This window comes from Callorhinus ursinus, unplaced genomic scaffold (assembly GCF_003265705.2).
Source record: "Callorhinus ursinus isolate GAN/ISIS: 27379988/994484 unplaced genomic scaffold, GSC_fseal_2.0 scaffold16, whole genome shotgun sequence".
In the NCBI taxonomy this organism is placed as follows: Eukaryota; Metazoa; Chordata; class Mammalia; order Carnivora; family Otariidae; genus Callorhinus; species Callorhinus ursinus.
In genome coordinates, this window is record NW_027397078.1 from 31914029 (window position 1) to 31928744 (window position 14716).

The 14716-nt window shown below is 45.3% G+C and overlaps 1 protein-coding gene across 2 annotated transcripts in view; it reads right to left on the reverse strand.

Moving 5' to 3' along the window:
* Positions 1–7065, reverse strand: part of CA5B (carbonic anhydrase 5B) — a 40551-nt gene extending 33486 nt beyond the window's left edge. Inside the window, exon 1 of one of the 2 annotated variants that reach the window (XM_025857517.2) lies at positions 6938–7065. The gene's annotated coding sequence lies outside the window, so the exon portion shown is untranslated. Of the gene's footprint in view, positions 1–5053; positions 5075–6937 lie in introns of those variants that run through there. The other variant, XM_073902050.1, reaches the window with a different exon arrangement.
* Between the last annotated feature and the right edge of the window lie 7651 nt (positions 7066–14716).

Genomic DNA, 14716 nt, shown 5'->3' on the forward strand with positions numbered 1-14716 from the left:
TTATAATTGCAGATCAGCAGAGTAAAAGGATTATATGAACTGAAATATTAAAGAGTGAGGCTTAATGTACACCCTTCATCTTTTTTTTTTTTTTAAGATTTTATTTATTTGACAGAGAGAGATAAAGCGAGAGCAGGAACACAAGCAGGGGGAGTGGGAGAGGGAGAAGCAGGCTCCCCGCTGAGCAGGGAGCCCGATTCAGGGCTTGATCCCAGGACCCTGGGATCATGACCTGAGCCGAAGGCAGACACTTAACCATCTGAGCCACCCAGGCGCCCTGAAAGTTATTATTATTCAAACTGAGCTTGCTAAAATGCTCCCCATGCTATAAATGCAAACACTAAGAAAATAGAAAGCAGTTTGGGATGATTTTTAGTTTCATGTTTTTCATTTTCTTTCTGAGATAATACCATCAACAGGGTTCTCTCTGATAAAATCAATCAATAAAATGAATTTTTAAAAATTGTTAAGAGGTATGGGGAAACCTTGCCTGAATTCAGTGCTTCTTTCCATTGACTTCCATCCCTGAATTGAAGCAATAATGAGTGATTATCCCATGCAAAGCATTGGGCTGGGTGAAGATGAAAAAATCATGTTTTCTCCCCATCCCCACAAGCTTGCAATCTATTAAGAAACTATTAAACAAGTAACCTTTCTGGGTTTTTTAGTTACCTTTTTATAGTATGGTAAAATACACATATTTATCATTTTAACTTTTTTCAAAGGTACAGTTTGGTGGCATGAAATACATTCATGATGTTGGTGTAACCATCACCAGTGTCTGTACCCCAAACTTCTTCATCATCCCCAACATAAACTCTATATGCATTCAACAAAAACTCCTCATTCCTCCGCACCCCCGCTGCTCCCAGCAACCTCGGTTCTACTTTCTGTCTCTACGTATTTGCCTATTCTGAATACTTCAATTAAGTGGACTCATACAATATTTTCCCTGAGTCTGGCTTACTGCACTTAGCATAATTAAACAAATACTTCCTAATCAAAGCCAGACTGATGACAGCTCTGACTTAATTCAGTGAGAACACAGAGGGCAGAGACTCTTAAGTTTCAGGAGCAGGCAGCATCTGAACCATGTGTCATTAGGAGAGAGACAATTTTAACAGGAGGGAGAAAGGTAGAAATAGACAGGGGTAATGTCAGGGATTATGAGGACATTTGGGGAGGCGGGGGTGTTTAGGAGTCAAGGCTGGAGAGGACAATTAGGGTTGAAATGGGCAGAACCTTGGGTTTATTCAATAATCCCAGTGTCAGAGGGAGGTTGGCAAAGATGTGGAAAAGGACTTCTTTCTTGCTTACAATCTAGATGGAAAAAGAGACCTAGTAATTCCCAGGAAGACAATGACAAGTACATCATATACTCAAAAGACAGGACATGCTGGGTAGTCCTTCAAAGGGAAAGGTGTAATAAGACACAGCCAAGAGCATGCCTAACTGCCAAGGGAGTTGTACAGACGAGTGGGCATGCACTTGGCCCCGCATAAGGGGCTGTATGGGGATTTGAGGCATGTTAGTGGGGTGCCAGAGAAGTCTGGGGGACTGATCCTTGGCCTAGCTCCACAGAGAGCCAGGGCTGTGGTCATGCCTTGGGCGACTGCCCTGCACTCCTCAGGCATGCTGCTTGTGCACAGTGCTGAGGCTAGTGGCTGATGACACCTGGCCCAGAGGAACTGTCTCCTGCCCACTTCCAGACTGACTCTCTAGGGCTAGGGGTACACCAAGCTCCAGAAGGCCTGACACCACCTCACCTTCTCCTTCCTCCTCCTTCACAAAACCCACCCAATGGTGGGGTTGCATGTCGTGGTGTGGAAATCTGACCCTCTGTCTGTCTCCTAAGAATACTGCTGACCTCACTGCGGTGGACATAGACTCTGAAGATAACTTTTTGTGTGTTTAGACAAAAAAGTCCTGTTTTGTAACAAAGCTAAGTGTATCTGAGCTTCCCATCATCCCAAGTCTGTTATGAATATTTCTTAAGGTGCTGGCCACACAGATACCTGGGGGATGCAATGGAACCGGATGGGGATTTGAGACTAACTTGAAGAATACTGATTTCCAAGAGACTGGAAGACCCTTAGGTATTATTCCGTACATACAGGACGGTTTCCAACGACCCCATGTACACCAGCACAGGATGGAATGCAGTGGGCAGAGTGGAGCCGGGAAGGTCAGTGACAAGGAGATTCCTCCAACCATCCTTCATTCAATCCATCACTCTGTTATCCTTTCATTCATCAGGATAGCAACCAAACATCTATTAAATGCCAGACACTGTTCTAGGATCACTGGGGGGATAAAACAAAGTCCCTGCCCTTGTGGAACTTACGTTCTAGTAGGGGGAGACAGACAATAAACAGCAGTGTAATACATAAGTCAGTTGTACAGACAATTAAATTAAAATATACTCAGTGAAAAGCAGAGCAGGATAAGTAAATTTGGAGTGCCACTGGGAAGGAGTATTGCATTTAAAGTAAGTTGCTCAAAGGAGGCCTTACTGAGAAGGTGAGATTTGAGCAAAAGATTGAGGGAATGAAAGAATTAGTAATAGGACTAGCAGGAGGAAAGGTATTGCCCAGGAAGAGGGAACTGCCTGTGCAAAGACCCTGAGGTGGGAGCATGTCTGGCACATACAAGGGGATAGTAAGGAGGCCAGCATGACAGGAATAGAATGCACTAGGAGCAGAGTAGTAGGGGAGAAGGTGGAGAGGTCATGGATGCCAGATCATGTAGATTTCTAGGCTACTTTGTTAAGCTTTTTTCTCCAACTCAGGGTTCCTTAACCTTGACATTATTGGCATTTGACCAGATAACTCAGTTTGGGGGCTGTCCTATACACTGTAGGATGTTTAACAGCATCTCTGGCCTCTACCCATTAGATGCCCATGGCACCTCCCTCCAACTGTGACAACCAAAAATGTCTCCAGACGCCGATGTGCCTTGGAAAAGGGGAATCACCTCTGACTGGAAACCACTGCTCTAAGCGAAATGGGGGCACAATGGAGTTTTGGCAGCACAGCAGGGACACCATCTGATTTATACTCTTAAAAGATCACTCAGGTTGTCCTACTGGAAATCAACTGGGATGGGAAGCAGGAAAGCAGCAGGGAGATCATTCAGGATAATCCAGGGGCTTGGAACAAAAGATGTCATGGTGGAAGTGGTGAGAAGGGGTTGGGCGTTGGCTACATCTTGGAGAGACTGCCCATAAGATGTGAAAGAAAGGAGTTAAGGATGGCTAGAAGAATCTTGGCCTAATCAACTGGAAGGATGGAGTTGCCATGAACTGAGATGAGGACCACAGTGTGCAGAACAGGTTTTGGGTGGGACATCAGTAGCTCAGATTTGGGCACGTGAGTCTGAAATGAAATTCCAGTAATCCAAGTGAGACAATATGAAGCACTGAACCAGAGAGTGACAGTAGCGATGGACCAAAGTTCTTTGTATTCAGGAGATTGCCATTTTGGTAAAAAATGTAGGATTTGGCACTCAACTGGAGGAGAGAGAAGGGAAGTAGTTGCTGAAGGCGGCCCCGTGATTTTATGGCTGGATGATGCTGGTGGTAGAATGAGGATGAATGCCTGAAGAGAGAAACAAGCTGGCAAAAGGAGCACGTGGGAAGGGAAAGAGGGCAGTCTTCCTGCTAATCCTATGGATTTGAGGTCCAAGGGGACAGCGAGAGGAAAAATCTAGAAAAGAGTTCTGTCTGTGATCAGGAGAGGTCATGTGGCTAGAGAGAGAAGGAAAGTCCCCACCCTTCCCCCCAGGAGTAACAGGTGTATAGAGGGAGCCTCACAAAATGGAGTGAGGAGGCCAAGAGACAGAAGGAGCAGTCGAAGACAATCAAAGAAGGAACAGAGCATGGAAGGTCAGCAGTGAGGAAGTTTCCAGGAAAATCCAAATAAAAAGAAACTCAATTTAGCTAATGCTAGGCTACAATACCTGTAGCAATACATGAGGTTATTTATGCTAAAGCCTAAAGCCAATCTACTCTGTGACATTAAAATTATAATTTATTGATAGGTGGTTATTTAAATTTACCTACAGATCTCATAAAATCTAAGTTTGTAAAACCACAAATAATGTTTATCAAACATTATACATAACAATGAACTAATAGCATACATTACCAGATTTCACAGAAAAATCTGTCCTTACTTAAGTTTTGTCTTTAAGATAGGACCGTAGCCTGGATGGGCCCCATGAGTGCTAAGTTTTTTGTACTATATGCCTTTGCTATCACTGATTATTTATGTATGTCCCTGGCTTTTTACTAACATGTCTTTTATCTGCTGTTTTGCAGACTAAGAAATTTGTGAAAAAAGAAAAAATTCTAAAAGCCTTTAAAGAATCATTCATAAATTATGTATTCATTAAATGACAGGTAGAGGGCGCCTGGGTGGCTCAGTTGTTAAGCGTCTGCCTTCAGCTCAGGTCATGATCCCAGGGTCCTGGGATCAAGTCCCACATCGGGCTCCCCGCTCAGTGGGAAGCCTGCTTCTCCCTCTCCCACTCCCCCTGCTTGTGTTCCCTCTCTCACTGTGTCTCTATCTGTCAAATAAATAAAATCTTTAAAAAAAAAAAATGACAGGTAGAGCTGACCTTTGAACAACACAGCTCCATTTATATGTGGGTTTTTTCCCCCAATTAATACAGTACAGTATTGTAAATGTACTTTCTCCTCCCTATGATTTTCCTAATCATATTTTCTTTTCTCTCGCTTAATTTATTGTAAGAATATATTATATAATACATATAACATATAAAATATGTGTTAATTGACTATGTTATTGGTAAGGTTTTTGATCGACAGTGGGCTATTAGAAGTTATGTTTTTAGGGAATCAAGTTATAGGTAGAGTTTCAATTGGGCAGGGGATCAGTGCCCCTAATCCCTGTGCTGTTCAGGGCTCAACTGTAGTTTGAACTCTGCCTGATTAAGCCATTTATACATATGCAAAACAGACAGAAAAAAAAAGTACTCTAACTAAAGGTTACAATTACATTGAAAAAAATTCCTTGATTCTCATCAGACTGACCTTTCGTTTTCTCACCTCCTGAGTTCAAAGGAAGCCAGTCTTTTGCAAAAGCCCTGAAACGGAAATCAGAGGTTATGCTGTCTTGTCCCGACAGCATAGAAGAAGCTGAGCTGCTTCTTCCTCTCACCTACTTCTTCCCCAAGATCATGATCCCGATTTGGGGTTGCCAGAAGTTTCAAAATACATTTCTAGTAACTGTTGTGTGTGCTGCAACTAAGTGCCCCAGCGCTGCCGAAGACATGCATTGTCCTCCCCCCCGGTAAAATTTCCAAAAAGTCCACTCATTCACTCACAATTCACTCAATCTTTATTGAGTCCCAACTGTGAGTCACAACCTTTTGACTGGCTCTAGGGAGAACAGGAAAGGTGTGTACAGGCCCAGAGAATGGTGCCCTTGCTGATCTTGGCCTTTCCGTGAATTTCAGTCCTGGTTCTGACATAAAAATTATCTGAGAATGCCCCAGATAGCTGAAAGGTTTTCCATTTCCAACATACCTGTGAACAGTGACCACTCTGAGGGATGTGCAGGGGCAGATAAGTGGTAGGGTCTGGAGCAGCTTCCCTCATGAGAGAAATCTGCCTACTCCTCTCCTTATTCCAGCAAGGTTTTTTTGTTTGTTTTTTTAAAGAATTTATTTATTTATTTGACAGAGAGAGACGCAGCAAGAGAGGGAACACAAGCAGGGGGAGTGGGAGAGGGAGAAGCAGGCTTCCCGCTGAGCAGGGAGCCCGATGCAGGGTCCATCCCAGAACCTTGGGATCAAGACCTGAGCCTAAGGCAGACACTTAACGACTGAGTCACCCAGGCGCCCCTCCAGCAAGGTTTTTTAATAACAGAGAGGAGATGGCCAGATTAGCAGTAAAGGATGAAGGAGAAGCAGAAAGTTTTCAGTGGCTGGGGGAGAACAAGTTCTAACCGAATTAAGATGTACACATTAACTTCTTGTATTTCTCTCTCTTTTTTAAAGATTTTGTTTATTTATTTGACAGAGAGAGAGAGCGCGAGAGCAGGAACACAAGCAGGCGGAGTGGGAGAGGGAGCAGGCTTCCGGCCGAGCAGGGAGCCCGATCCCAGGACGCTGGGATCATGACCTGAGCCGATAACGACTGAGCCATGCAGGCGCCCCAACTTCTTGTATTTCTCAAACTTTCCCAGGGAAAATACAGGGGAGGGGAGGTACTTATATTAATATTAAGGAGTTGCCACCAGGCTTAAGGTAGTAGCATTTAACACTGAATGCCACAAAGACTCGTAACTATCAAAAATGTTTGTACTTCAGCGGTTCTCCTTCAGTTCTGGGGCGGGGCACAAAACAAAAAGGCCAGAAGTAATTTCGGAATGGAGAAGGCTCAGATTTGTCCACGTGACACAGCTGTGATGCTGATCCCCTGCCTTGGAGGTGGCTGTGACTCCGTCCACAGACCCTGGTAATTTAGGGGGTGGGGGATGGGGGGAATACAACCCAGACCCTAGTTAGTCCCAGCTTGCTGCGCCTCGGTTTCCGGAACTGCTATTTCAGATTTTGTAGCCTTTACCCCTGTCTACAGCTATTTCACAGCAGACTGGACCTTCTTGAGTTAATTCACATTCAACCACCCCTGGCCACACTCCCTCCTAGGGCCCTCAGACAGCTGTTTCCCGGCAAATGCAATAACTCCAAAGGAGGTGCTGCCATCTGGTTGGTGACTCCCATAGCAGAAGAGGGCTACAATGGGGAAAGGGTGAGGCCGTGCCGGGACCCCGGCAATACTCGCAGGACGAACAGCTGTCCGGGCTCTGAGATCTGGCGTGGCGGGGTGCGGGTGTGTGAGGGCGGTCCCGGCCCTCCCTGAGTCGGCCTGCCCCCGCCGTGGCCCTCACTCCAGTCGGCCACCGGCCCTTACCTTAGCGTTTCTCCACTGCACGAAGTTCGGCGGCTAGCTCTAGCCTGGGGACCCGCGGCAAGTGCGCTTGGACATCATAGCCACGCCCCGTCTTCACGCCCCACAGCCCGGGCCACGCCCCCTCCAAGCCTCTCCCAACACGGTCGGGACCACGCCCCCTCACGTCCTTACGTGCGGCCCCGGCTACGCCCCTCCAGGCCAAGTTGTCTGTAGCCCGCGGCCTGGCCGCTCCCATCCCGTCACAGCCACGCCCCTTCACCCGGGCCATGCCCATGAGCTCCGCCTGGGCTCCGCCCTCCACCTTGGTTACGCCCCTGCGCTCCGGGGTGGCCTGGCTCCTGCAGGGAGCCAAGGCCCTAGCGCGCTCCTTCCTACCAGGCGGGACTTGGCCTCAGGGATTCGAGGTCGCGTGGGCGGCCCCCCTTGTCTCTAGAGAAACCCTCCCGGTTCTGGGAACTGAGCGCTGGCGACATTTTGTCGGGTGAAATCAGACTGCAGGCTTAAGAGACTCGTCTAGAGAATGACTTTCCTCAGGTTTCTCCGGTTTCCAAACATAAGATTGAACGTACCGAGAGCCCGTCGGTCCGTAGGGAAATGCAAATATTGGACGAGTCATACAACCGTGTTCCTTCCTATTATTTTCATGTTCACTTTACCCGAGTTTCTTGGAGCCAGCTTTTACAACCGAACTCGAATTTGTAACTGCTTCTTCCAGCCAGTTTTCACATCCTCTAAACCAGAACTATGGACCAATGTTCCTTCTAGTCCCTTAGCCAACCTAAGTGCTAGACAGATGAGTGGAGTAAACAGAACTGCTGTATTTCCTGATACCTCCTCCACTGCTTAGGCACCCAGGGAGCTCCCGCTGTCTAGGGCCTGTGGGGACACGACCACAATGAGACTGAAACTCTGGTTGCAAGCCCTGTGTGTGCCCTGAGATCACTCTGCTTGCCTTCCTCTCTCCACTTACAACTCTGGGTCCACAAGAGAAATGTGAAGGTTATAACCAGCTTTTCTACCCCTGTGCAGAAATCTCTGATTCATTTATTCAAATCCTATTTTTTGAGTACCTGCTCCCCTAACAAAGAAGATAAGCCCCAAGGAGCTTATAGTCTGAAGTTGTCCCAACTTGGTTTTGGATGTGACAAGAAATGATGAAAAAGTTAGAGAAGGTGTGGCAAGGGGGCTGATAGGCAGAAAAGGATTTGGTAAGCAAAGGTCTTCTTGATTCGATTAGTAGGAATGTTTTTGGGTAGCAAACATAGGAAGTCACTTTTATAGGACTTAGTACACTTCTTTACACCATAAATTCTCAATAAATCTTCATTGAATACTTAGCCTTTTCACATGTGTAGAAAGATAACATTTCTTTGCTCCCAGCAGTAAGATTTGCTACATTTATTTCTTCATATGCCAACAATACAGATTTTGTGAGAGCATATATAGCTACTTTCTCTTTTCTTCCCACCCTCCAATTCCATTTCTGGCTTGAAGATAGTGGGAATATTCAAAATGTTGTGCTACAAAGAACACAGAGAAAAGAACAAGTTTAACAGAACACTGGTATTAAGCTCATCCTGACCCTGAGAACCCTGCCTCATTTATAAAATGTTCCAACTGCCAGTCATTTTTGCCTGAAAAATGAACTCACAGAGGTTGGTACAAATACAGTCTGTATAAATTAGTGAGCTGATTTTTATAGTAAGTTCTACCTCACCTTCTTCCACAAACAGTTTGAGGCAGCTTACGAAAATATCAACATTACTGGATAAAACAAATAGCTGAAGGAGCCAGCGAAAGGGGAACTTAATGTAAGGAGAATAAAGCAGCCAATGATAAGATCAACATTTAAGTATGCAGGCCACCAGATCCAGAACAATTGTTTAAGCTGGGACAAAGATTTGCCCCTAAGCTTTTGAACAGCATTAGAAAAGAGGAAAAAAATTGTTTTAAGGTTTTCTAGTGTTCTTAAGATAAAAATCAATCTTTTAGTTTTTTTTCAGAAACAGTTTTTCTTGAATTTCAGTCCTGAGAAAAATCCTATTTCCTCATATAATGTGGTGAGAGAAGTGGGAAATAAGTGTCGTGAGGAGTTAAACATAGGTCCCCTCAATGTAAGCTGTTGGCACAATCACAAAGCACAGTGCATTAAATCAGTTCTATGAACCATCAAAACTTTTCTGTTCATCCAAGTGCACAGGCCCTCCAAGGGTAGCATTTTCATGCTCTTTCCCTAGGATGGCAAGTGGGTTTCAACTTACATGTCAACTTTGAGCTATTTGTGGTGCCTGCCTGAATAACTGTGTTGAGCTTTGTATCTTTGTCTAGGCTCAGAAGGAAAAAGTTCTGTGACTGATAAACAATGTCATGGGTGCAAGATGGATGAGTGGCTGCATGCAAAAACCTATCTGGTAGCTCTCATTTGCAGAAATAGAGGTCTCTGCATGTAGAACTTTTCTGGAGTCGCTGCAAATCAACAATTCTCATTATGGGGCTTTTGATAAATGATCCAACAGTAAAGGTCAAGTTATCTTCTCTCAATCTGTCCCACCCACACTCATCTTCCCTGTTCACTCCTATCTCGGGACATTTCCTTTGCTGGAGTTCCCATTGTTTGGACCACTCGTTGCCTACATTTACAGGACTGGGTTTTTCCTCATTCAGTTCTCAGCTAAAATGTCTCCTTAGAGCTGTCTTGCCTGACAACCATATGTGAAGTTGTATCCAGAGCCTCTCCATCTTCACTGAACATAGGGAGCACCCGGAGATCATGTTACAATGCAGGCTCTGACTCAGTGATTCTGGAGTGTGACCTGAGGTTCTGCATTTCAAGCACTCTCAGGAGATGCAAAGCTGATGTTCCACAAAACACACTTTAAGTAGCAGCCCCACCTCTCTCTGTTACATTGTCTGTTTCATTTTCCTTATGGTGTCTCACCACTTGTAATTATGTATTTTCTGGTTTGTATATTGGATTGTCTGTGGTTGGTTGTTCACTACAATGTAAATTCCCTAAGAGCAGGGACTTTGACCAGTTTGTTCAACTTTGTATTCCTTGCACCTAACACAGTACTGGCACACTGGTAGGGGCTACTCCGTAAATATCAGTGATAAGTGATGTTCAAGGTTCATTGATTCCTCCATCTCTTCAGTTCCTGCTTATTGAATACTTCAGTCACTGCTCATTTATATACCAGGAAGTAGACTAGAAATGAAAAATGGCAGTGCTCTTCAAGTACCAGTCCAGGAACTGCTAGTTACTGGCCCAAGCTGAGATAAGAAGCTTGAACCAGAATGTAAATCTGATACGTCATTAAACAGTGCTCAGTTAGGGGCGCCTGGGTGGCTCAGTCATTAAGCGTCTGCCTTCGGCTCAGGTCATGATCCCGGGGTCCTGGGATCGGGCCCCGCGTCGGGCTCCCTGCTCCACGGGAAGCCTGCTTCTCCCTCTGTCCCTGCTCCTGCTTGCTCTCTCTCTCAAATGAATAAAAAAATCTTAAAAAAAAAACAACAGTGTTCAGTTAGATGACTTTTTTTTTTTTTTCATAGCAAGGCTTTCTTGATGACAGAAGCAATGAGTTGTTTTTCTTTCCAGGGCAAGAAACTCTGGGGAGAACGAAAGATTTTGAGCAATAACAGAGAATTGTGGGAGAGACAGGATTTGGAGAGACAAGTTGTGATGGTTAATTTTATGTGTCAACTTGGCTGGGCCATAATGTTTAGATATTCTGTCAACATTATTCTAGATGTTACTATCAAGGTTTTTTTTTTTTTTGAATGAGACTAACATTTGAATTGGTGGACTTTTTTTTTTTTTTTAAGATTTTATTTATTTATTTGACAGAGCAAGAAAGCACAAGCGGAGGAAGCAGTAGAGGGAGAAGGAGAAGCAGGCTTCCCGCCGAGCAGGGAGCCTGAAGCAGGACTCGATCCCAGGACCCTGAGATCATGACCTGAGCCGAAGGCAGACGCTTAACCGACTGAGCCAGCCAGGTGCCCCTGAATTGGTGGACTTTGAATAAAGCAGATTATTCTCCATATTGTGGGTGAGCCCCATCCAATCAATTGAAAGCCTTAATAGAACAAAGACTGGCCTCCTCTAGAGGAATTCTGCCAGCCAACTGTTTGGACTCAACTCAACTCTACCCTGAGTCCCAGCCTGCCAGCTTACTGCAGATTTTGGACTTAACAACGCTATTATCATTTTAGCCAATTCCTTAAAATCAATCTCTCTCTCTGTGCATGTGTGTGCGTGTGTGTGTGTGTGCGTGCGTGCGTATCCTGTTTATTCAGTTTCTCTGCAGAACCCTAACACACCAGGTATTATAGAAAAGACTGAGAACTGGCCCCTTCACCTTGGCCTTGGCACCTGAGCTCAGTCCTAGTCCTTGGGATATTCCCTTGGCTGCTCCTTTGCTCCTTCATGGCCATTCCCATCCCTCTTGAGTCATGCCCCTCTATTCTGGCTGACTGAAGTTTCTTTATCTGAGCCACTACCCATCCCTTCTCCCTGCCATACTCCTCCTTTTCCTGGTCAACCTTGTGCTCCACCTTGGCCACCACAGCCTGGGGAAGCACCTACCAGTCCATCTAGGCCTTGTCCTTTTCCTTCTTATCACCATAAGCTAAGCCCTCTGATCAATGTGGTCACTACACAGCTACTGCCACAGCCATGCCTCCTGCATGTCTAAACAGACATGCCCACTACTGAGGCACCACAAAGAACCTGGGGAAACACACAATTAAAACAGAAAATACATATAACAGAGAATTGTCAGTGAGAACAGAAATATGTGAGAGGCAAGAAATTTTGGAAGAGAGATTGTGGGGAAAACAGGTACCGTGGGAGAGACAGAAAATTCACCCTTTGTACTTGCCCTGCCTCTTCTGCTTTGCCATCTTTGCTCCTTTATGACCACCATGCCCCCCATCCAGCTGCCAACCCACCTTTCCCACTATGGCCACTCCCACAGGTGGTTCCATGGCATCTTGCTCTCCATTTACAGCCACTCTTTGCGGCATCGTAGCCATGCCCCCTACCTAGGACCCACAGATAATTATAGGGAACAAGAAATTATGGGAGAGAATTCTGGGAGGGAGAGACAGTTGTGGGAGAGAATGAAGCATCTTGGGAGAGAACAAAGAATTCTGAGAGAAAACAGAATTGTGGGGAAGACCTCTGGGATGGAATGATTGTGAGAGAACATGGAAGACTGGGAAAAAAAAGAGTCATGAGAGAGATGAAAGACTGGGGAGAGCGTAGAGGATGGTTGTGGGAGACCACAAATTGTGGGAGAAAACAAGAATTGTGGGAGAGACAGGAATTATGGGAAAAACAAGATATTTCGTGGGAGAGAGAGAATTCACCTGCTCCTGAAGTGCCCATTCTCCTATCCATACCCCTCCTGCAAGACCACTCCTCACCTTCTGGCCATGCCCTCACACTATGAGTCATGCCCTCTTTCCTAGGTTATGCCAATTTTACTTCTTCATGACCACACACCTCTCTTGGGCATGCCTCATCTGTAAGGGCCACATACCAGTTATCCATGGCCATACCCTGGCACTAGTCATAGCCAAGACCCTTACCTACCCATCAGGGAGAACTGTAGGAGAGACCTGAAATTGTGGAAAAATAGAGACTTGTGGGAAATAATCAAGGACTGTGGGAGACTACAGAGTATTGTGGGAAAGCAGAAAAAATTGTGGGAGAAACCAGAAGGTGAGCACCAGGAATTAAGGAACAACACAGGGGATTTGAGGAGACCACAGAGGATGAGGGAGAGCAACAGATTGTGGGAAAACATGGAGGATTGTGGGAGAGCAGAGAATTATGGGAAAGAGGAAGCATTATGGGAAAGCACACGATTATGGGAGAACATGGAGGATTGTGGGAGAAAACAGGATTGCGGTAGAGAAGTAGCATTATGGGAAAGCATTAGGAATTGTGGGAGAGCAGGAGGATTGTGGGAGAGCAAAAGGATTGTGGGACAACATGGAGTACTGTGGGGGTAGAGCATTCTCAGAAAGCATGGAAAATTGTGATAGAGCAGGAAAATTGTGGGAAGGCACAGAAAAGTGTGAGAAACTGCAAAGAACTGAGGAAGAGAGAGAGCATTGTGGAAAAGCATAGAGAACCGTGAAGGAGCAGGGGGACTGTGGGAAAGCACAGAGGATTGTGAGAAACTACTGGAGAATTGTAAAGGAGAGGGAGCATTGTAGAAAAGCATCAGAAATGTTGGGAGAGAAAAAGGATTGTGGGTGAGAGGCAACACTGTCATAGAACACAGAATAACAGGAGAAAACAGAATTGTGGGAGAGCATAGAGGATTGTGGGAAGCAAAAAGGATTATGGGAGAGTAGTAGCATTATGCGAAATTACTGGAGAAATGTGGAAGACTACAGAGGATTGTGGGAAAGCACATAGGACTGTGGGTGACCTCAGAAAATTGTGGGAGAGAGCTAATATTGTGGAAAGCATGGAGAATTGTGGGAGAACATGGAGGACTGTGGGAGAGGACAGAGGATTATGGGAGAGGGATGTAGCATTGTGGGGGATCACCAAAGGATTATGGAAGAGAACAGGATTGTAGGAAAGCACAAATGACTGTTGAAAACCACGGGAATTGTGGGAGAACAGGAGGATTGTGGGAAAGCACAGAGGATTATGGGAGATTGGTATCATTATGGGAAATCACTGGAGGATTGTGGGAGAGTACAGAGGTTAATGGGAGAGAGGTAGCATTGTGGGGAATCACTGGAGGATGGTGGGAGAGTACAGAGGATTATGGAAAAGCACAGAAGATTGTGGGAGAACATGGAGGATTGTGGGAGATCACAGGATTGTGGGAGAGAGATAACATTGTGGGGATTCACTAAAGGTTTGTGGGAGAGGACAGAGGATTGTGGGAAACCACTGGCTGATTGTGGGGAAGAGGCAGCATTGTGGGAAAGCATGGGGAATTGTGAGAGAAGAGGAGAATTGTGGGGGAACATGGAGGATTGTGGGAGACAACAGAGGATTGTGGGAAACTACAGAGGATTATAAGAGAGAAGTAGCATTGGGAGAAAGGATGAAGAATTGTGGGAGCACAGGAGGACTATGAGAGAAGAGGATTGTGGGAAAGCACAGAGGATTGTGGGTGACCACAGAGGATTGTGAGAGAAAGGTAGCACTGTGAAAAGCATGAGGAATTGTGGGAGAACATGGAGGATTATGGGAAAACACAGAGGACTGGAGGGGAAGCAGGAAGATTTTGGGAAAGCATGGTGGATTATGGGAGAGCACAGAGGATAATGGGATGAAACAATTGTGAGAGAAAACAGATTTGTAGGTTAATACAGAGAATTGTGGAAGAGACAGGAAATTTGGGAGAGAAAATGGAATTGTGGAGGAAAGATAATTGACTCTTTGTTCTTCTACCCAACTGTCCTGCAGGGCCCATACCTCTCATCTTCTGGCCATGCCCTCTCTGAGTCATATCCCTCCCTCCTAGGCCACACTAATTCTAGCACAACAGTGTCTTTCTTGCTGGGGCCACAGGCAGTTGTTGTCCATGACCACACCGCTGCACTGTCATAGTTATGCCTCTTACCTGCCTGCTACTAAGAACTGTAGGAGAGAAGAACCAATGAATGGGTCAATGAAGAAATTAAAGAAGAAAATAAAAAATACTTTGAGACAAATGAGAATAGAAATACAACATACAAAAATTTATGGGATGTGGTAAAAGCATTCTAAGAGGGAAGTTCATAGTGATAAATACCTACATCAAAAAA